Here is a 21,960-nt window from a genome sequence, read left to right on the forward strand (position 1 = left end):
ATCTTCATGGACCTGGGCAGAAGAAGTCGATAGGAAACTGGGTTAATCTTCTTAAGGATTTTGAAAGGGCCAATGTATCGTGGGGCTAGCTTGCGGGACTCCACCCGCAATGGAAGGTCTCTGGTTGAGAGCCATACCCTTTGTCCCAGGCGAAGCGAGGGTCCTACCCTTCGGTGTCGGTTTGCCTGCCTCCGCTGTTGTCGGGCAGCCCTCAATAAGGCAACGCGTGCTCTTTGCCAGGAACGCCGGCACCGGCGGAAAAGCTGTGTGGCAGCTGGAACATCATCCTCTGGCTCCTGTCCGGGAAATAGAGGGGGAGGGAAACCATACTGACACTCAAAAGGGGACATACCTAGTGAGGAATGGTAAAGGGTATTATGTGCAAATTCAGCCCATATTAAATGGGAGCTCCATGTGGATTGGTTGTCTGCAACCAGGCACCTCAGTGTCTTTTCAATTTCTTGATTTACCCTCTCAGTTTGGCCATTTGACTGGGGGTGGAAGCCAGAGGACAGGCTGATGGAAGATCCGATGAGTCGGCCAAACGCCTTCCAGAACCGGGAAGTAAACTGCGGTCCCCGATCAGAAACCATATCCTGGGGAAAGCCGTGGATTCTGAACACATGCTTCATCAATAGTTCCGCAGTTTGGCTAGCTGTGGGGAGCTTGGACAAAGGTAGGAGGTGACAAGTCTTAGAAAATCTGTCTACCACTACAAGGATTACCGTGTTTCCTTGAGACTGTGGCAAGCCTGTAATGAAGTCCAAGGAAATGTGGGACCATGGGCGTCTTGGAATGGGCAGAGGGCGCAGCAGGCCATGAGGGTGGGTCCTTGGCTCCTTGTTCTGAGCACAGATGGAGCAAGCGGCAACAAAAGCCCGGACGTCCCTCTGCAATCTAGGCCACCAGAACTTCCTCTGGATGTGCTTGCATGTCTTTGTGATCCCAGGGTGTCCAGAAGGGAGGGAAGCATGAGCCCACTGCAAAACCTTAGAACGTAGAAGGTTAGGAACAAAGAGACACCCTGGAGGGCCATTACCTGGACCTGGCTGCTGCCGTTGAGCCCTCTTGACTGCCGTTTCAATATCCCATTGAATGGGAGCTACCACTCTGGAAGTGGGGAGAATGGGTTCTGGACAACACTCCACTTCTGGTGGTTCAAACTGCCTTGAGAGTGCGTCTGGCTTGAGATTCTTAGAACCTGGGCGATAGGAGAGAGTAAAGTTAAACCGATTAAAAAAGAGGGCCCATCGGGCTTGTCGGGCATTCAATCTCTTTGCCTGCTGGATGTAAGTGAGATTTTTATGGTCCGTCCAGATGAGGAATGGCTGTTTGGCCCCCTCCAGCCAGTGCCTCCACTCCTCTAAAGCCATCTTGACAGCCAGCAGCTCCCGGTTCCCAATATCATAATTCCTCTGTGTTGAGGTAAGCTGACGAGAGAAGAAAGCGCACGGGTGAAGCTTGTTATCGCACTTACTTCTCTGTGACAAGACAGCACCTACTCCTACGTCAGAGGCGTCCACCTCCAACACAAAAGGTAGCTCTGGATCAGGGAGGGTTAAGATTGGGGCAGATGTAAAGAGCTGTTTTAGTCTGTTGAAGGCATGATCTGCTCTGCTGGTCCACATAAATGGCCTAGTTGAATTCCTGGTCAATGCGGAAAGAGGCTCGGCAACAGAACTGAAGTTTCTAATGAATCTTCTATAAAAATTGGAAAAGCCCAGAAAGCGCTGTACCTGCTTCACTGAAGTTGGTTGTGGCCAATCCAAAACTGCTTGAATCTTGCCTGGATCCATCTGAAGGCTGCCTTTTGATACTGTGAAGCCGAGGAAGGAAACTTCTGGAACATGAAATTCACTCTTTTCCAACTTTACATAAAGCTTATGTTTCAGTAGCTGGGCCAGGACCTGTTTGACCTGCTGAACATGCTCTTCGTAATTTCGGGAGAAAATCAAAATATCATCCAGATAGACAAAAACAAATATATTCAGCATTTCTCTGAGAACATCATTAATAAAGGCTTGGAAGACAGCTGGTGCATTGACCAGGCCAAACGGCATTACCTGGTATTCGTAGTGGCCTGTCGGGGTGTTGAATGCCGTCTTCCACTCATCCCCCTCACGGATTCTAACTAGATGGTATGCATTACGAAGGTCAAGTTTCGTAAAGATGGTAGCCCCTTGCAGAATTTCAAAAGCTGTGGACATAAGAGGGAGAGGGTATCGGTTCTTGATGGTTATATGGTTTAAACCCCGATAGTCTATGCAGGGTCGGAGACCCCCGTCCTTCTTTTCAACAAAAAAAAAGCCGGCCCCTGCAGGTGAGGTGGATGGACGGATGAATCCACTGTCCAAGGCTTCTTTGAGATATTGGTCCATGGCTAATCTCTCAGGGCCAGAGAGGGAATAGAGCCTTCCACGTGGTGGGCAAGTACCAGGAACTAATTCAATAGTGCAGTCATAAGCTCTATGAGGTGGTAGTGTAGCAGCTTGGGACTTACTGAAGACTTCCTTGAGGTCTGCATACTCCTGGGGGACTCGGGATAACTCAGGATAATGAGCAAGAGACTTGGTAGCAGTTGGCTTCATTTCAGGAACGGCCATGACTTCTGTGGATTGTGTCTCAGAAATAAATGCAGATCTCCCCCTGGAGATGTCTAGTGAGGGTTCTGAAAATGTCTCTAATAACTTGGAAGAATGGCAGAAGGCATTATCTAAAATTTGGCAGTCAGATCCCCAGGTCCTAACGACCCCTTGGGACCAGTCAATGTGTGGGTTGTGTAAAGTCAGCCAAGGGAAGCCGAGGATTAGAGGAAGTTTAGGAGAATGAATCAGGAAGAACTGTATCCATTCCTGATGTTGGCCCACCTGTAGCTGGAGAGGTGGAGTACATTGATTAACTTCTCCTGAACCCAGAGGACTGCCATCCACTGCTGTGATGTTAAGGGGTTTCTGGAGAGTCGCTGGCTGGATAGTGAGTCTCTTAGCCATCTCATAGTCCATAAAACTCCCAGCAGCCCCAGAGTCAACAAAGGCACATACTTGGTGATGTTGGTTACCATGGGTGACAGTAGCTTGGATTGTCAGACCTGAGGTTGCTGAGCAGGGGAATGTTTCTATTCTCGCCCTGGCCCCCCTCCTCCTGGGCGAGAGTTGGCTTTTCCCGACAACTCAGGACAGGCAAAGCGAAAGTGACCTGGCTTGCCACAGTAGAGACAGCATTTCTCCCTTATCCGTCGGTTGCGCTCGGTTTGGGAAATTCTGGTTCCGCCCAGCTGCATGGGCTCCTCGGGGGCACTAGGAGATGAAGGCAGCTTAACAGCGCTGGCTGACTCGAAAAATCTAGTCTCCTGTTGTCGCTCCTGCTGGCGTTCCCTGAGCCGATGATCTACCCGGATAGCCACGTCAATGAGGGACTCGAGGTCAGGCGCAGTGTCTCGGAAGGCTAACTCATCCTTGATATCAGGAGACAAAGCATGGTGAAAGGTAGCCCTCAAGGCCCGTTGATCCCACCCACTCTCTGTGGCAAGAGTGCGAAACTCTATAGCGAACTCTGCTGCACTTCGAGTACCTTGAGAGAGGTGTAGCAGGCGGTGATCAACATCCCCCCTGCTGGCTGGATGGTGAAAAACTCTTTTCATCTCAGAAATGAATGTATGGCAGTTAGTTGTTACTGGAGAACTCTGGTCCCACAAAGCAGAGGCCCAGTCCAAAGCTTTACCCGTTAGGAGTGTAATAATGTAGGCCACCTTACTATTCTCTGTAGGAAAGCTGCTGGGTTGAAGCTGGAAGGCCAGGGTACACTGGGTAATAAACCCTCTGCATCTCTCGGGACTGCCATCGAACCTCTCTGGTGCTGGTAACTTGGGCTCTGATGGGAGTGGGAACATGGATCTGTCTGGAGGACCAGGGGGTGACTGAAGTTCTTGGGATGAAGCGGCTTGAGACTGGAGACTCAAAATCTGGAGAATCTCTGACAGCGCCTGGTCATGTCGCTGTATGGTTGTTGCTTGATCTGAGAGGGCTGCCAAAATACGGTCCACATTAGAGGGTGGTGAAGGTCCTTCTGCTGGGCTCCCTTCCATGGTTCAGTCTTGCTGTAAGGATGTCGCCCTTGGCTGGACTTGAACCCGGGTCTCTGGTGTTCTAAGTGTGGTGTGTTCTCCACTGAGCTAACTCCCAGACAATGGAACCCAAGAGCAGAAGAGTAAAGAGTCAAGAGACTTGAGTCTTCCAAAAAATAAAAATAGTCTTTACTTGAGAAACCAAAGCACAAAGTACAAATGAACTAGGAGAGCAGAGCTTCCATAAAACAGAGAAACAAAAATAGACACAAGGGTCAAAAAATGTACAATAAAGGCACAAAACTTATCTTGAGATCTGGAGACAGGAGAACATAGGTTCAAGACTGAACATAATGGCAAGGAACAAGCACACTTATAAAGGGCAAGACACAGGTGAAGGGAATCAGGGCTAATGAGGAGAGTTCTGAGTAACCATTAAACACACTGGCACCATCTGCAGGAGTGGAGAGCACTGAGCATGGGGTTAAAGTGCCATCTGGAGACCTGGAGGGAGCATAACATGGACGCTTAAGGAGGGCACCCCCTGCAGGCTAGGAGTGGAACGGCATCCTAGAGATTGGATCATTACAGATACTGTTCCATTGGGCTGTGATTATGGGGCGTTTCAACCGAACCAGGAAAGAAAATGCCTCTGCACTCAATTGGATAGACCTACAACCAATCAGAGCAATGGAGTAAGTTACATATGTTGAGCGACGCATTGTTGTCAACAGAACTCAACTGCACGCACACTGGAAGAAGTAGAAGAAGAAGATGAGTGTAAACGATCTTTGCCGGTGTTGTAAAAAGAATTTAAGGATACACGGAGTACTTACCAACACGATCATCATTTTTGAGAGAAATAGTAAAGGTGAATGCATATACGAACAAGTTAAGAAGTAGAACAAATAGTCAACCCAAGCGCTCTTTGGTGATGTGAATGATTACGTTACTGTTGATCATCTGTCCATCATCGTATAAAGCCCGCCCTGACAATTTGATTGGTCCGAACAGCTCTGGTTCGAGCATAGTTGTTCCACAACGGATCAAGTCCAGACCGAACTTCCCGACCTCAAAAGTTGTGGGCGGGGCTAAGTTCGGCTGGCATCCAGGCTACCGGTTATCGGCTTTCAAATGTAAAGAATTATCGGTTATCAGTATCAAAATGTTCATATTGGTGTACTTTTACACTTTTTAATGTCACATTGCGTCATATTTGCACTGTTTTATTTGTGTAATATGGATTATTTTCTCATCCACACTGCCTCCCTTGCCAAACGCCGTTGCTGTAGATCTATAGGTTGGAAAGGATGGCAAGTGGAAAGTACTGAGATGTGAGGGGGGGGATAGAGAGGTCTTGCGGATCCTTTGAAGTCTGATTAAAGTTTGGAGGATAGCCAGATTCAAACGCTCCAGCTTAGATTAACCCCCCCCCCCCCCCCCCCCTGGAAAAGATGTACAATACATGAAAATGCAGAAGCGCAGAACAACACACACATAACAAAGATGTCTCCGCATTTCCGGTCAACTGAACACTCCATCCATATGGAACTAATCATTATCCGATGCAGTGAATCACTCTTAATGGCGCTGTCTCTAAAAGTGGTCCGCCTAACACAAGCATCATTAATCAAAGTACACATCTTTGAAAAAGAAGCTGCTCTTGTCTAGTCTTTGTTTATTGGCTTGAATTACTGTAATCCCTCACTATTAAACCAGACCAACAGCCTTCGGAATCTATAATCCCTCCCCCTGTGTCAGGCTGGGCCAATCAGGACACAAAGACCACCATCACTGTAACTCCTGTGGCTTTAAAACACACAGGATCCTCGTAACAATGAACACAGCCGAGATAAAGGACTAAGAGAAAAACAGACCTGACAAGCCATAGATCAGGCCACTCTAGTGGGTAACAACTTAACAGGTGCTACTATTTTCTCTGCGACTATTTGGGGACTGAATAGCTTTACTGTAATTGGTGATTTTGCATGAGCTTGGTCGTAAGTGGGGGACCAGGAGCACTGTTTGCTGAATAAATTGTGACCAAGCCTGCCTCCAACTTTCCCGAGCACAATGATGGTTAGAACGAGGCTTTGGCCTTTCTTTGTGCTCTCGACTTGTTTTCTTAAGGGAGTTAAATCCACTTTGTCAGCAGTTAATTGGAGGATGCTGCTTTTCTTTTATGCAAATGGAAAAAACTTTTCACTTCATTTAAACAGAGCCACCTCCTCTGTTATTCAGGGGTAAAAGAGTAAGAAAAGCCATCAATGCCCCCACTCTGTTCCCACACCTGCCCAAAGAGGCGATTCGGCACACATTACTAACAAGGATATTCAGACTGGGTGGTCATAATGTACTGTCAGGTTCATGAAAACATGGAATCAGAGTAATGAGAGGTTGATAAGTTGAATGGAAGCGGTTTCTCCCCACTTGTTTGTTGATTTTCCATGGAATGGGAGGATGCTTATGACATTGTGGGAGCCTGAGAGACACTTTCCAGATTGCAGTCCTGCTTTTGGAGCGCCGTTTAAAATACATATTTTAAAATAATTGTACAGACATGATGTCGACTTCTCACCTCGTAAATACGAACAACCCAGGAGGACTTGAACGCACCATATGATACGCCAACTGTTGATAGTTTTATCAAATTATCCGACGCTGAAATCATCGCGAGTGTCACACACTTTACAGTAAATTCCATTTGTCCCATTGGATTCCGTGATCCCATCCGTGTTTTCTGCATCGTGGAAATCAAATGGCTCTATGGTATTTGTAGTATTAAATAGAGAGTTAGTTTTATGAGTGTTTATTGTGTTATAAAGTTGGGGTCCGCTCTCAATACACTCCACATAGCGCTCTTCATGGTCACTGAATATAGATACAGCACAAATTGCGAAATTGAAACCGGTTTAGCCTACCAGATGAACCGGTTTATCGTCCAGCTCTGTGTACCACACATTTCAATTAAAAATGAATGAATATTTGTTCATTAATAAGTTAATATATCTTATTCATGTCTGTCACAGAGGACTGGGATGAGGGGCTTAACCTGTTTACAGTCTGTGATCTTTCTGAAAGAGGAAACACACCTGTCTAGACCACGCTGAATCCCCCATTCTTCCTTTTCCACAGATGGAGAGGAAAGGTCAGCAAAAACAGACAAAGCAACACAAAGGCGGTGGTTTCTGTTTTGTTTTAACAGCACGTGAAAGTGGGTACCCACTCGTCTCTAAAGCAGGGGTGGGGGCGGTGCTCTACATTTTCGCCATTTCTGTTTTTTCCTCTACTGTCAGGGAAGAAAAATCACATTCCTCTCCGCAAAGGAAAGCATAAAAGGAAAAGAGTTCTATAAATAAATCAGAAGAAAAGGTAGGAAAGCAACAAAAGAGCAAACAACTGAGCAATCCCCCGAGTCCCTGAACTGTTCTTTTGCACAAATCGGCACAGGTTCTTTCCACATGGTTGTTAGCACAATATGGTTACGTCAAGTGCCATTGTTTGGTGCCATTTACAAATGCAAGCATGAGGCTAAACATTAAACTACAGGAAAACCAGAGCTCAACAATAAGGGATTTTATATCTGCCGTAGCTCAGATTTTTACTTGCCCTGACAATATTTTTATAGGTCTCATTGCAAAAATAAATTAATTAATTAATTAACATTTTTATTTACATTTTGCTTGAATTTTTTTTTTTAAATAAAGGTTTTAAATATTTATATATAAAAAACAAGTAATGAATAAATAAATAGCATTTTGTTCATTTTTCGTTAAGTGTTTAATTAAGAGTTACATTTCTAAAACAAAACATTCAATAAATACATCATTTTCTGTTTATTTAATTAATTAATTTGCTTGTTTTTGTTTTTGCTTATAAATACATTTTTATTTAAACGTTTTAAATCTTATATGTCAAAACAAAAGCATAAATAAATAAATATATTTATTAATTTAATAACATTTAGCTTGTTTTTGGTATTTTTTTAAATAAAGGTTTTAAATCTTTCTATATCAAAACAGGTATTAAATAAATAAATAGTATTTTGTTATTTTTTCGTAAAGAATGTTTAATTAGGAGTTACATTTCTATATCAAAACATTAAATAAATAAATAAATAAATGTTTTGTTAAAGATTGAAGAATTTTAATTAAAGTTTTTTAACTTTCATGTCAAAACAAAAACATAAATAAACAAATATATTTATTAATTTGATAACATTTTGCTTGTTTTTTTGTTGTTTGTTTTATCTTTCTATATCAAAACAAGTAATGAATGAATGAATGAATGAATGAATAAATAAATAAATAAATAAATAGCATTTTGTTAGTTTTTCGTAAGGAATGTTTTATTAAGAGTTACATTTCTATAGCAAAACATAGAAAATTAAAAAAGTTGATTTATTTAATTTGCTTGTTTTTGTTAAAGATTGAAGAATTTGAATTAAACGTTTTTTAATCTTTCATGTCAAAACAAAAACATAAATAAACAAATGTATTTATTAATTTAATAACATTTTGCTTGCGTTGAGTTTGAATATTGGCCCTAAATTAAGGTTTAACATCTTAAATGAATGAATGAATGAATAAATAAGTGTTTATTTATTTAATTAGCTTGTTTCTGTTAAAGATTGAAGAATTTTAATTTTGCTTGTGTTGAATTTGAATATTAGCCCTAAATTAAGGTTTTACATCTTAAATGGATGAATGAATAAATAAATAAATAATTTGTGCTAGTTTTTCGTAAAGAATGTTTAATTAAGAGTTACATTTCTATATCAAAACAATAAATATACATGTATTATTTATTTAGCTTGTTTTTGTTAAAGATTGAAGCCAAAATATATACATTTGTGGAGGGGTGCGTGGCAATATCATCATCTGTCCCGAAACAGTCTGACTCTGGCTCCGGGCTATCAGGCCTTCCTTTCTGCTGAGCCATGATAACTAATCCAAAAGGACGCAAATGGACACAGAAAGATAAAGAAAAGCCTTCTGGCCCATATCATAAGTGACGGAGATGGTATTAATTGTGGCGAAACTAAACAAAGCTTGTCCTAAACAAAAAGCAGCAAGCCGTTCCTGTCCGCTGCAATGACAGAACACCTGCTGTTGGATAAGACAGAAATACGTTTTTCAAAGCTGATGGTCACTATCTGCCATCCCAGCATCCCCTCGGCCTCCTGTTACCCTTTTTCACGCAGTCCAGTCCAGCTGTGCTCCCCATCTGTCTGCTGAATAGATCCCTCTCACTCAGTCTGTGGATGCTGTAATCTTTTTATTGTTGTTTTATACTATAAACATTAAAAGCCAGGAGAGCAGATGGCCCTCATATCGTCCTGCAGCTTTGATGAAAAGGCATCAGAGCAATATGCTGGAGAGGCAGAGTGTGTGTGTCTGCGTGTGTTAGCGTCACATACTGTACAGCTTACAGAAACCAGCAGGTGTGCGAGAAGAATAAAATCAAGCTACGCTTAGGAAACGGCTAAAAGTTGTCAAAAAAGTTGACAATTCTGCGCAGGTGCCAATCGTTTTTTTTTATTCTAGCGCGTTTATTTTCATGCACTTACTCCGATGCCAAAAGTAGCTAAAACTCATTAGAATTTATTTGGCTAATGGAGAGAATAGGAGGAGGTGCGAACAGGAAGGGATGAAGACATAATTAGTTTCCTTCTCCACAGGAGACGGTGCGTTGATGAGACAATGAACAACAGAATAATGAGGAAAAGGAGAACTTTTCCATCATCTTCTGGCCTTTAATCATGTAAAAAAAAAGACCAGTCCCTAAAAAAAGAGATGTTATGATGAGTCAGCTTGAAATCAATAAGCAAAATATGTCAGCTCGACTACATACAAATGGAACATTTTCATATTGTACATTATAATGTACCATTTCATTTTTCACTTATTTCGACAAAATTGTGTTGAATTTGAATATTAGCCCTAACATGAAAATAATGATGAGCTTTTCGGTACCAGGCAGATTTTTAATAATGGTGCATCCCTACAATAAGTGTAAAATAGTCATTTAAGCTTAATTTAATTTATTACGTGATTCAAGAGATGTGAAACTAGCACAGTCAATGTTGCCAGTGGCTTCTTCCGAATGCTGTAGAATCACGTTTTACAGACAACATAGCCTACTAATATGAGGATATTTTTCTTACTTTACCGCCAAATTGTGATTCCTTTACTGTGAGTGTTTGACAAGCTTGACAAGGCTGCTATGAAGATGTGCCCTGTTCAGATTGGCACATAGATGTGTTCTTGTCACACAGGTAACAGACAGGGTAAAAGGATTTGGCGCACTACAGCTGTATTCCAGATCCAAACACACACACACAGATATTAACTGCACATGCACGCGATTTCTCTCTCTCACACATTTTAAGTGCGAGCTGTTAAGGCGATGAGTTTGCTCTGGAGTATGTGGTAGGTTGTGGCAGCTGGTCTTGGGCACCGCTGACACGTATCTCAATTCAGTCGCACACTACCACAGCACCGCCCCTCTGTTTCAACCCTTCTGCAGCAGGAAATGAAACACTCTAACCCCAGAACTGCATGCGGGAACACATGTTGCATGTAAACAGGACAGAGAGCCACAGGTGCATTTTTTGCATGCGTGACTGAGTGTGAACATTTTCAGAAATGTGCCCGCATTTGAACAAAAGTATACACAAAAAAGCACATGTGTCGCTGTGGACCATATAGGGCCCTATGATTGCGTGATGCAGAAAACGTGGACAGAATCGCAGAATCCAGTCATAAAACCGATGAATAAATCGAGATTTTTTGATGAATAAATAAAAAGCAGGTCAGTACACTTAAATCAAATTACGATATAGACTAGTGTCTGGGAATATTAAAAGACTATGAATCATGGATGTTCTGCGTGTCTCTGTGTGAATGAATGGCGCAGATGCATGGTTTCATTTCACACACACACACACACACACACACACACACACACAAGCACGCGTGACGCTGTGGTTTCAGCCTCTGCCGTGAGAATCACTTAATCAGCATTTTACCATTTTATTTGAGAAAAACTATCGTCATATCATAAACACACACAGACACTCTTCACGGCAACCCTTCAAAATAAAAGTTTGGTTTAACTTGCAATTGGGACAGAAATATATTACTGTTGAACAGTAGAATTTTACTACGTCTCAATGTAACAATAATACTAACACTAATAATAATAAATTATTATTATTATTTCTAAATTTCATGTTTAAAAGATGTTGTCTGCCTTCATTTGATTGGCAGAAAATTGTATTTTTAAATGAATAAATTGCTGTTTTTATGAATTCAATTAAGTAGACATGCCTTTTGATTATTAAATCTATTAAACCATTGAAATGGAATCCAGAAAACTTAAAACAGAAAACACAGAATTTGGTTAAAAAAACAAAAAAAAAACCATTTTATTGGGCCCTAAACATGTCATTTTTATTAAACTTTTAATACATTTTTGTTAAATTGTATACATTTCATGATTTAAATGAATTAGACATGCCTTTTGGTTTCTAAAATTAAATTTTACCTCTAAAATGGAGCTAAAAAAAACAGAATCCATAAAAATTGGGATTTGACGTGAGTGGGCGTGTCTGAACTTTTATCTACTTTTGTTTTATAAAAAATATTAATGTTCTGAACTTGTTTTTGCAATAAATACACCAGAGAGGAACGGGTTAAATGAAATGCTGAAACAAAATAACCACAACGCCAGCATACATGTCAGTGTAAGGTCCACTCTTCATAATAGGGCGAAGGTAAAGAGGTTAAACTGAAAAAAATAAATAAAACAGAATTTGGGGAAAAAACGGATTTCATAGGACCCTAGTACATACACTCATTCTATATGGCACCAAAAATGGTTCTTGGCTCGTAATCATAGGGGAACCTTTTTTAGTGCTATATAGCACCCATTTTTGGTGCTTAAGTGGTTCTTCAGCGGTTCTTTGACTAAGGTGCTATATAGCACCTCTGAAGAACCGCTGAAGAACCACTGAAGCACCAAAATTGGTGCTATATAGCACTTAAAAAGGTTCCCCTATGATTACGAGCCAAGAACCATTTTTGGTGCCATATAGAACTTTTTTTTTTAGAGTGTACAGAAGTGCCTGATGCAATTGACTGGGTTAAAATATCCTCATCATAACCTCTATTTCAGATTCATTATGAGCTGAAAGAGTTTCCTCAAAGCTCTCAGTGAATTATCCAGTCAGGACGTTTAATTAACGCCTGTCAGTTAGAACTGGCCGTTGAGAAGCCCCCGCCGAGATGGCCACCAGCATTATGTGACGCTTCCATTTTGGCTCCCATTTATATTTCTCTGCTGACGGCACATCTGAGGACGTTTAGGTGAAAAGCCTCAGAGAGTTCAGAAGGTGGTGACAATTACAAGGAGACTAAAGCCTCCAACTTTTATGCATGGTAGGCACCTGGAATGGTAATTTGGAGAGCGTCTAATACTCGTTTGCTCAGAGAGAGACGATGTATTTGATGGCAAAAGCAGGGGAGAGGAGAGGTGAAGGGGGGACGACTTTGTCTGAAAACTTTGTTGCTGCCTCACAGGAATCTAAATAATTGAGCGAGTTGGTATCCGCTCTTCTGACAGAGAGAGAGATGAGTTTGAGAGAGCGTGAGGGTGAGGGTGGTGGAGGGGGAGTTTGAATAAGAATTCATACAAGTCAGGCTTTTCATACCTGTTGAGTTTGACAGCATTATTACAACAGTTGCTGCAATAGATCTGATACCATATTACATCATTTTCTAATGTACAGTCTCAAAATGGCTGGGAAGAGCTAATCCTTGAATATGCAATGTACCATAGAAATACCCAATAAGGAGTGTCAATTATTTAATGCTTTTGTACAGCAAAATATACATTTACTTCATTTTTTAAATATCTATTTAATTATTTCTGACCACAGAAGGTAATTTGAGGCATTTTCTCATAAAATAATAACAATATAATTTTGGTCCCTATAAAATCTGTTTCATTTTTTCCCAAATTCCCAAAATGTTTGGCATTTTTAGTGGTAAAAGTCAAATTTAGTAATCAAAAAGCATGTCTAACTAATTGAAATCAGGAAACGCATACAATTTAAAAACAATTTATTAAATGTTTAACAAAAATGACATGTTTAGGGCCCTAGTCATTTGTTTTATTTATTTTTCTCAAATTCTGTTTTTATTTATTACTAAATTCTGTTTTCTGTTTTCCATTTTAATGGTTTAATTACATTTGAATAAATAAAAAAGCATGTCTAATTAATTGAATTCATAAAAAAAGAAATACAAGTAAAATGTTAAATGAATAAATTGTTAAGAAAAGTTTTTTTTTATTTCAAATCTTTTTTCTGGCAATCAAATGAAGGCATAAAACATTAATTTAATTTATCTTTAATCAACTTTTTGTGTTGCACAAAAAATAACTTTTAATATTTAATATTTATTATTATAATTATTGTTAGTATTATTATTACATTGAGACGTAGCTAAATACTACTGTACAACAGTAATATATTTTGGTCATAATCTAAGACTTTTATTTTGACGGGATGCTGTGAAGACCTTTGAGTTTCTGTGTTTATGAGATCAAAAAATGTAACAAATTCTGTGAAATTCTGCGTTATACAGAATAATAATTTTTTTATGACTGGATTTCGCGCTTCCGTCCTTGTTTTCAAAATCATAGGGCCCTAATAATTTATCAAATTAATCAAAATAATTAATTTCATAAAAAAAAAATACTTCAAAGCCCTAATGAAAGATAATGCTACAGTAGAAGAACTTCATCTGGCCGGCTGTGCTCGATTCCACTTGCTGGACACTGAAAGTCCGGCTCACTCTCAATCCAACAGGTCCCTTCAAGCTCCCTCTCCATCCGCTCGCTCATGCCGAGAGACAAGTGTGGATCTCTCTTTCTTTTTCTCCGTGCCTGTCTCTCTCGCTTCCGTGACACAGCGGCCAGTTCAGAAGGACACACTGGAGCAGTGGCTGCTGGGAGTCTGCAGTCAGTCAAGCAGAGAAGATTCTGGGGGATTTGGGGGGCTTCGTTTGCCAGCAATAAAAGGCTTGCAACAGGATCCTCGCCGAGATTAATGACCTAGATAGGCCACCGCAATGCCATTTAAATGGGAAAGTAATTAAAGTGCACCTTCCATGAAAATTATTCATTGCTGACGGATTGGGTGACGGACGAATCGCGAGGCATTCCGCACAATGCCACAGGTTAAGTGCCCGGAGTAAGGCCGCCGAGGCCACAGCGAGCCAGACCACCAGCGATTTAACCACAGCTGTTGAATTGTAGCGACCGGTCCAGCTCTTATCAAATTACCACAGATGGAATTACCAAAAGAGGGAAGACAGAAAGAGAGAGAGTGGCAAGGGAGAGAGAGAGAGAAAGGCCTCTCAGGTAACATAAAACGGCATACAAATGCTACAAAAGAGGCTTGAGGGATCCGCTTAACTAGAAAATTACACCACCTCGCACCAGCCGACTGGGAATCCCGGGAATCAATCAATCCATTCTGTTTAACGTCCCTGCCACAGATTAGGATTTTGCAGAGATCAATCAATGGCCTTATTGTTCCCCAAAGTGTGATTCTTCTCAGGGGTATTGAACGGGATCCATTTTGCAGTGATAACATGTCGAAAAAGTGGCCGTATTAATTACAGGAGAAATGCCGCGAGGATTGTCTTTCAGTCTGGGGCATGAGAATGCTTTCTCGCACTTTATACAAGACGAAACGTTTTGCAGAACAAAAGATGCCATTAGGAAAATCTGAGCTCGGCCACCATTAATCAGTGTGCATCGCAACTCGCAATTTCCATCGCATGCCATCTTAAAAACACAAGGGGTGACAAAACTGACCGCCCTGAACATTTTTTTGTTATTTACCTCATAACACAAAGGCTCTTGAGATGAAAGTACGCCGCTTGTTCTGCAGTAGAGCGATTCTCCTCCAGAGATGAGAAGAAACAGCCCAAGTAGCATGTGTGTGGAATCCATGCGCCTCAAAGAATAGCATTTCCTCTCAAAAGCAGAAGATAAGAGCAGTGTGGCGGAGTACAGGGTTAATGTGCTTCCCTATCAAACACTTAAACAACTTTGCAACATCCCAGACAGAGTGGGCCGCAGTCAGAGGCAGCTATCAGCGGGCAGCATGCACATCGTGCTCCTCTGACATGTAACCTAAGCATTAAAAATCCATTTCCACAGCTTCTCGCCCTCCCTCGCTTTGATTCTGTTTACCACGCATGATGCTGTTTGCATCTGAAATGTGCGTCTCACATCTGGCTGCTGGATTCTGGCTGTTCGGTGCCTGACTCCACACTGTTCTCCTCAGAAGGACTCTCCTGAATAAATATTAATGGTTATTCTTTGAGCTATTTCCGCTCAAGAGCATTGGGAAGAACAATGGGTGTTGTTTAGACAGACACAGAGAGAGATGGAGCGAGAGAGAGGAAGAGAGAGAAAGAGAGGGCATCTCTACAGAGATGTCAAGTGACAATAGAATGCTGATTGAAATGCTCTTCACCAAACTTCCCATGCAGTCCTCTAGAAAGAGGGGAATAAAAGAATTGCCATTAAAGAGAGAGAGAATTCACAATTGTCAGCAGGGGGTGGCAAGAGGCGTCAATGGAGGGAGGAAAAAAAAGAGAAATGATGATGATGAACCTGCCGATACAGAAGCAGACGCTATTTAAACCCATTTCATGGAGAGCAGGGAAGTAATTAGGCTTTGGAGGAACAATGGGTACTTTGAGTAGCCTCTCTCTCATACGGACACATCCCTTCTTCTGCTCTCTTTTTGTCGCTTATTGTGTCACTCTGTAGTGGAAGGATAATTAAAGAGAGGATTCCTGAATTCCTCATCTGATGTGTAGCCATCTGGATTTGGGCTCCGCACCTTTGCTTTCTGTTCTCCTCACAGTTTCTACTCCTCCGCTTGGTGCCTGAAGCGGCGACTTATTCTCATGCAGATAGAGAACAGCAACGATTCTCATTCCCCCTCACCCGAATGTGCTCTCATTATTTACTCACCCTGATGTTGTTTTAAACTAGTATGACTTTCTCAAAAACAGGCAACTATAGGGTCTGCAAAGCTCCCCAAAAAAATCATAAAAGCTGAAGTCAACATTAATGTAAATATGATATATATGATGTATGCTATGATATACGATATATAAAAATTAGATTATATATGATATATGATATTGATATGATATCATATATGATATATGATATATGATATGAGATCCATATGATATGAGATCCATATGATATTGATATGATATCATATATGATATATGATATGATATATGATATGAGATCCATATGATATGAGATCCATATGATATTGATATGATATGAGATATGAGATGAGATGTGAGGTATGATATGAGATGTGAGATATATGAAATGAGATATATGAGATTATATATTATGAGATTATATATGATATATATGAATTATATATGTATGATATGCAAGATATGATATGAGATCGATATGATATTGATATGATATGAGATGTGAGATATATGAAATGAGATATGCTATGATATATGATATATGATGTGAGATTATATATGATATTATATATATGATATGAGAGATATGATATGAGATCGATATTGATATGATATGATATGATATGAGATGTGAGATATATGATATGAGATTATATATTATATGAGATTATATATGATATATGAATTATATATATATATATATATATATATATATATATATATATATATATATATATATATATATATATATATGAAATGCAAGATATGATATGAGATTGATATGAGATCGATATGAGATCGATATGATATGAGATATGATATGAGATCGATATGAGATCGATATGATATGAGATATGATATGAGATGTGAGATTTATAAAATGAGATATGCTATGGTATATGATATATGATATGAGATTATATATGATTTATGATATTATATCTATTATTTGCGAGATATGATATGATATGAAATGAGATCCATATGAGATCGATATGAAATGAGATTGATATGAGATCGATATGATGTGGGATTGAAATATTAGATTGATATTGATATGATACATGATATTATGTAATATGATATATTGATATTGATGTGAAATAAGATCGAGACAGGACGATATATGATATGAGATGATATACGATATATGATATACATGATACGATACGAGACGGTTTATGATATATGGCATATACTATTAAAAAGTTCAGCTTCTGTATTTTGAAAGATGTCTGTCCACTCACCAAGGCTGCATTTATTTGATCAAAGTACTCTAAAAACAGTAAAATGATCGCATTTAAAAAAATAACTTTTGTATTTTAATATATATTTTTTAAATCTATTTATTCCAGTGATACTCCGGTTATTGCCAATGTTGAAAACAGTTTGCAGCCTGTGATATATTTTTTCATGATTCTATGATGAATAGGAAGTTCAAAACAGCATTTATATGAAATAGAAATGTTTTGTAATATTACAAATGTCTTTACTGTCACTTTTGATCAATTTAATGTCCTTGCTGAATAAAAAAGTACTAATTTCTTTAGAAAAATTGTACTGACCCCAAACTTTTGAACAGGAGTGTAATATGATGTATTTTTATTTTATTCATCAACAAAAATAAGTCATTTCAGAGGTGAGGAGGCTGATTATATTTTGACGGTTTCGATTTCAGAATAATATGCACTATTTTATTTGATCTTATATTAGGTCCATTTTAATTCTTGCTCCTCTCCTTACCTTCCTCTCTTACACTCTTGCAGGTCTCCACGGCAGGTTAACAAGTCGTGGGAAGAGCTTAAAAACGGCCATTTCTTCTACTCTGAAGGCCTTGATAAAGTCATCAGTGTTAATGAGTGTCCTGCTCTGTCTGATTGGCCGGCAGCTTATTGTTTCAGGAATCTCCATTCTCGCCCATTATGAGGTAGTCATCCATTGCAGTGGTAACCCAGGGGTAAAATTGCGCCTGTAAGGCTCTGGCGAGCAGAGAATTGAGCATGCTCAGATAGGGTTAATTTTTTTTCCCATCTCGGCTCGAAACAAGGGGCTGATTGTCCAGGGGTCCTATCAGTTTGCCATCACAGAGCGCCTGTTGTATTCAAATGGAGCCTGTGCTTAATTATTAAAGGTGAATCATTAAATCTATCAGAAATTGAGTGGGCCGCCATTTCATTTGAATTCAGATATTCCCAAAGCTATAATCAAGGGTGTGCACTTCTGTATGATTAGGCAGGTTTAAGATCCACCTGACCACAATTAAATGCGGAGATGCTCATAAACTAGTGATGTCCGGTTCGTGAACGAATCGTTCTTTTGAATCGGTTATTTTTAGTGAACCGGTCGAACCAGTTCAACGAATCAGACTCGAGTCAGTGCTGATCCACAAGTTACTAAAGTTACTCACTTTCTGACATGAGTGACAGTCCCTCCAACTAGACATAAACTAATATCCTGAAGTATAGTATGTTACTCTAGTAAATTCAACAGTTTAGCAGCATACTGGGCATTCGTGTACTACCGAACATAGGCCTACAGCGGCTCTCGAGTTAACAGTTCTCGAATCAGAACTGAGAACCGTTTCTTTGGAACACGTTCGATCTTTCGGACACTTTCGAGCTGAGATACTGAGCATGCGTGATAGCACCGTCTGAACCGAAATGTTTCTATCGGACAACGGATGCTGTGCTGATAACATGAGCACGGGTGAACCGAGGACTTGTGTAAGTTTATGTCGATATACGTGTATTTAATCTGTGTAAAACATCCGCGTTTGCACGACGGTGGTTGTATTGAGTGCTTTTGCAAAACGTAAATGTAAGAACTTATCCAAGGTGATGATTACAATATCATTATTATACTAAGTTATGCTTACAAATGACTTTGTATAAATGTGTTTGAATGTATTTTCATCGGCCGGGATGATAGAAATTATGTCATTACGCAAGGACGTAAAATAATCGGTGTTCATTGAAACGAACTGTCCGAAAGAACCGGTTCGCGGAAAAGAACCGAACTGACTATCATAAACAGCTGGACAGAGGACAAAAATTTGAAAATCTAAAACTAGTCAACCTCACTGTCATTGAAAGACGATATCAATACTCAGATGGGAATATTGTATTCTGCCGTCTCCACGGCCTACTCTGAGGTTTGAAAGACATGAAAAATGAAACCGGTAATACTGCCACTACAGAAAACAGGGCTTTACTGATATATTTTCTCAATCTGACAATAACTAATGACTAAATATTGCCCAGGGTGGCTGGTGTAATTGTCTGTTGTCAGAATGCCAGACATAATTACGCACGGCTCTCACTTTGAGACAAGGGTCTTTTCCCTCTCTCTCCGTCCCTTATCTCTTGTTCTCTCTCTTGCTCGCTCCTAACCTACCAAGGTGTCCGTGTGTCCTTGTGGCTCCTAACTCCAGCGAATGTCTCTGTCACGATCCCTGTCATGAAACATACATCATCCCCTCTCCCCTTCCTCGTCGGCTCTCTTCCTCCCTCATTTTACTGCCTGCTGGTCATTATCGCCTCTCCCTCTGTGTCTCTTTCCTCATCTCTCTGTGAACACGTGTGTGCGTGAGCTGCTCATATTATCCTGTCACTGACCTTGTTTTGTTTGCAAACCATAAAAACAACAAAAATGCAAATGAGAACTTGAGTTTTGAATGCAGGTGGGGAAACACTAGGGATGTACAAAACTACACACTGTCTGTATCAACGAGTCTGTGAGTTTCCTGAATGACTAGTTGACTAATTGGTCTCGATTAAAAGGAACTTTTTTGCATTTCTTTTTACATAAAACACATTCTTGCATTCAAAAACAGCTAAACTAAGTGACACAGAATGGAAGGAGAAGCAGGAGTCTCGAGATGCAATGCAACAGTCTTAAAGACCTTAGCTGTGGAGCTTTACTTAACATTTACGCATTTGGCAGACGCTTTTATCCAAAGCGACTTACATTGCATTCAAGGACAAGGTACACATTTTTACATTTTGTCAGTTCTTGCTTTCCCTGGGAATCGAACCCATGACCTTGGCGTTGCTAGCGCCACGCTCTACTGTTTGAGATACAGGAAAGCCTTTTCTTAGTATGGTGTCTAGATAAAAAATAAAGATGAAAAAGTAGATAAAAATATGATATATTATGCAGATAACAACATGATAAACTAGTCAACATATTCGTGTCTACATAAAATATAAATAATCTTGAGGAAAAAAATCTAAATAAATTAGTCAACATATGTCTAGATAAATTATATTAATATATTATTTTATATTATAATTATATTAGTGCTGTCAAATCGATTAATCGCATTCGAAATAAAAGTTTGTGTTTATAAAATATGTGTGTGTGTACTGTGTATAATTATGTATATATAAATACACACACATACATGTATATAATAAAAATAAATGTATATATATATATATATATATATATATATATATATACATTTATTTGTATATATATATATATATATATATATATATATATATATATATATATATATATATATATATATATATATATATATATATATATATATATATATATATATATATATATATATATATATATATATATATATATATATATATATATATTCAAATATTTCTTAAATATATGCATGAATAAGTGTGTATTTATATATAATTAATAATTATACACAGTACACACATATATTATGTAAACACAAACTTTTCTTTTGGATGCGTTTAAATCGCGATTAATCAATTTGACAGCATTCAATTATTAATTATCGAGATCAAAAATCTAAATAAACTAGATTATTTATTTAGATAATATATAATATTTTATAGGCATATATATTTTCTAGATAAAGTTAACTAATCCACACTCATGCCTAGATAAAAAATATTTTCTAAATATCTTGATAACCTGGTTAGCATGCCTACAAATAAATCATTATATAATTGAGAATAGAAGACAACTAGATTTAAATAAATAATATAATTTTGTAAATGTACATTATCAAGATTCAAATCTAGATAAACTAATCAGCATTAAAGATAGATAAAAACTACAAAATAGTATATTATAAGTATATATTTATAATAGTATATATCTTTTCTCTTTTCAAAACAAAATACTGTCAAATAATGAATGTGTGTGCACGTACAACAACACTGCAGTCTATGTGCTAGTTGCTGAAGCATGGTGCTAAGCTATCACTGTCTACTAACCTCTTATTAATGACCAGAACCAGTGTGCATTTGAAGGCAAATTGTATTTCATGGATGCTTGGGCATGAAAGAGAAATCTTGTTTTGCAGACCCATAAAAAATAGTTCATTAAAAAACATGCATTTCTCTAGCATGCGTAGTCTCAGAAACAGCTCTTAAATTATGGCCAACTCCCGAGAGAGAGAGCGTGAGAGAGAGAGAGAGAGAGAGAGAGAGAGAGAGAGAGAGAGAGAGAGAGAGAGAGAGAGAGAGAGAGAGACAGAGAGACAGAGAGACAGAGGGAGAGCCAAAGACAGGCAACCACTCGTCGAGCTAATAATGTTTGCGGCCATGACTTCAGCACCAACGCAAGCATTTGCCACCCATTTAATTTCAGGGGATAAAGTGAAAGCTCATATCATTTATCAGGAATTCAACAAAGACTCTTGTGGAAATGTCAACCATGGCGACTGTAAGTGATATTTAAAGGTGGCGGTTCTCCTGGCACACAATAAAAAGCAAAGGGGAAATGAGAGCGGTATTCTTGTACGTGACTTCTATTATTTATCATCGGTTGCCGTTCACCGCTGTATCGCCGCGACAAAACCACAAATTATGAATTGCAGGAAAATGGCCGCCAGATAATTTGCTAAAT

General features: G+C 39.2%; 1 protein-coding gene across 4 annotated transcripts in view; it reads right to left on the reverse strand.

Moving 5' to 3' along the window:
• Window positions 1-21,960, reverse strand: part of epha7 (eph receptor A7) — a 112,990-nt gene that overhangs the window by 54,716 nt on the left and 36,314 nt on the right. The window lies entirely within an intron of this gene.

Source organism: Gobio gobio (genome assembly GCF_949357685.1).
Source record: "Gobio gobio genome assembly, chromosome: 12".
NCBI classification, from domain to species: domain Eukaryota; kingdom Metazoa; phylum Chordata; class Actinopteri; order Cypriniformes; family Gobionidae; genus Gobio; species Gobio gobio.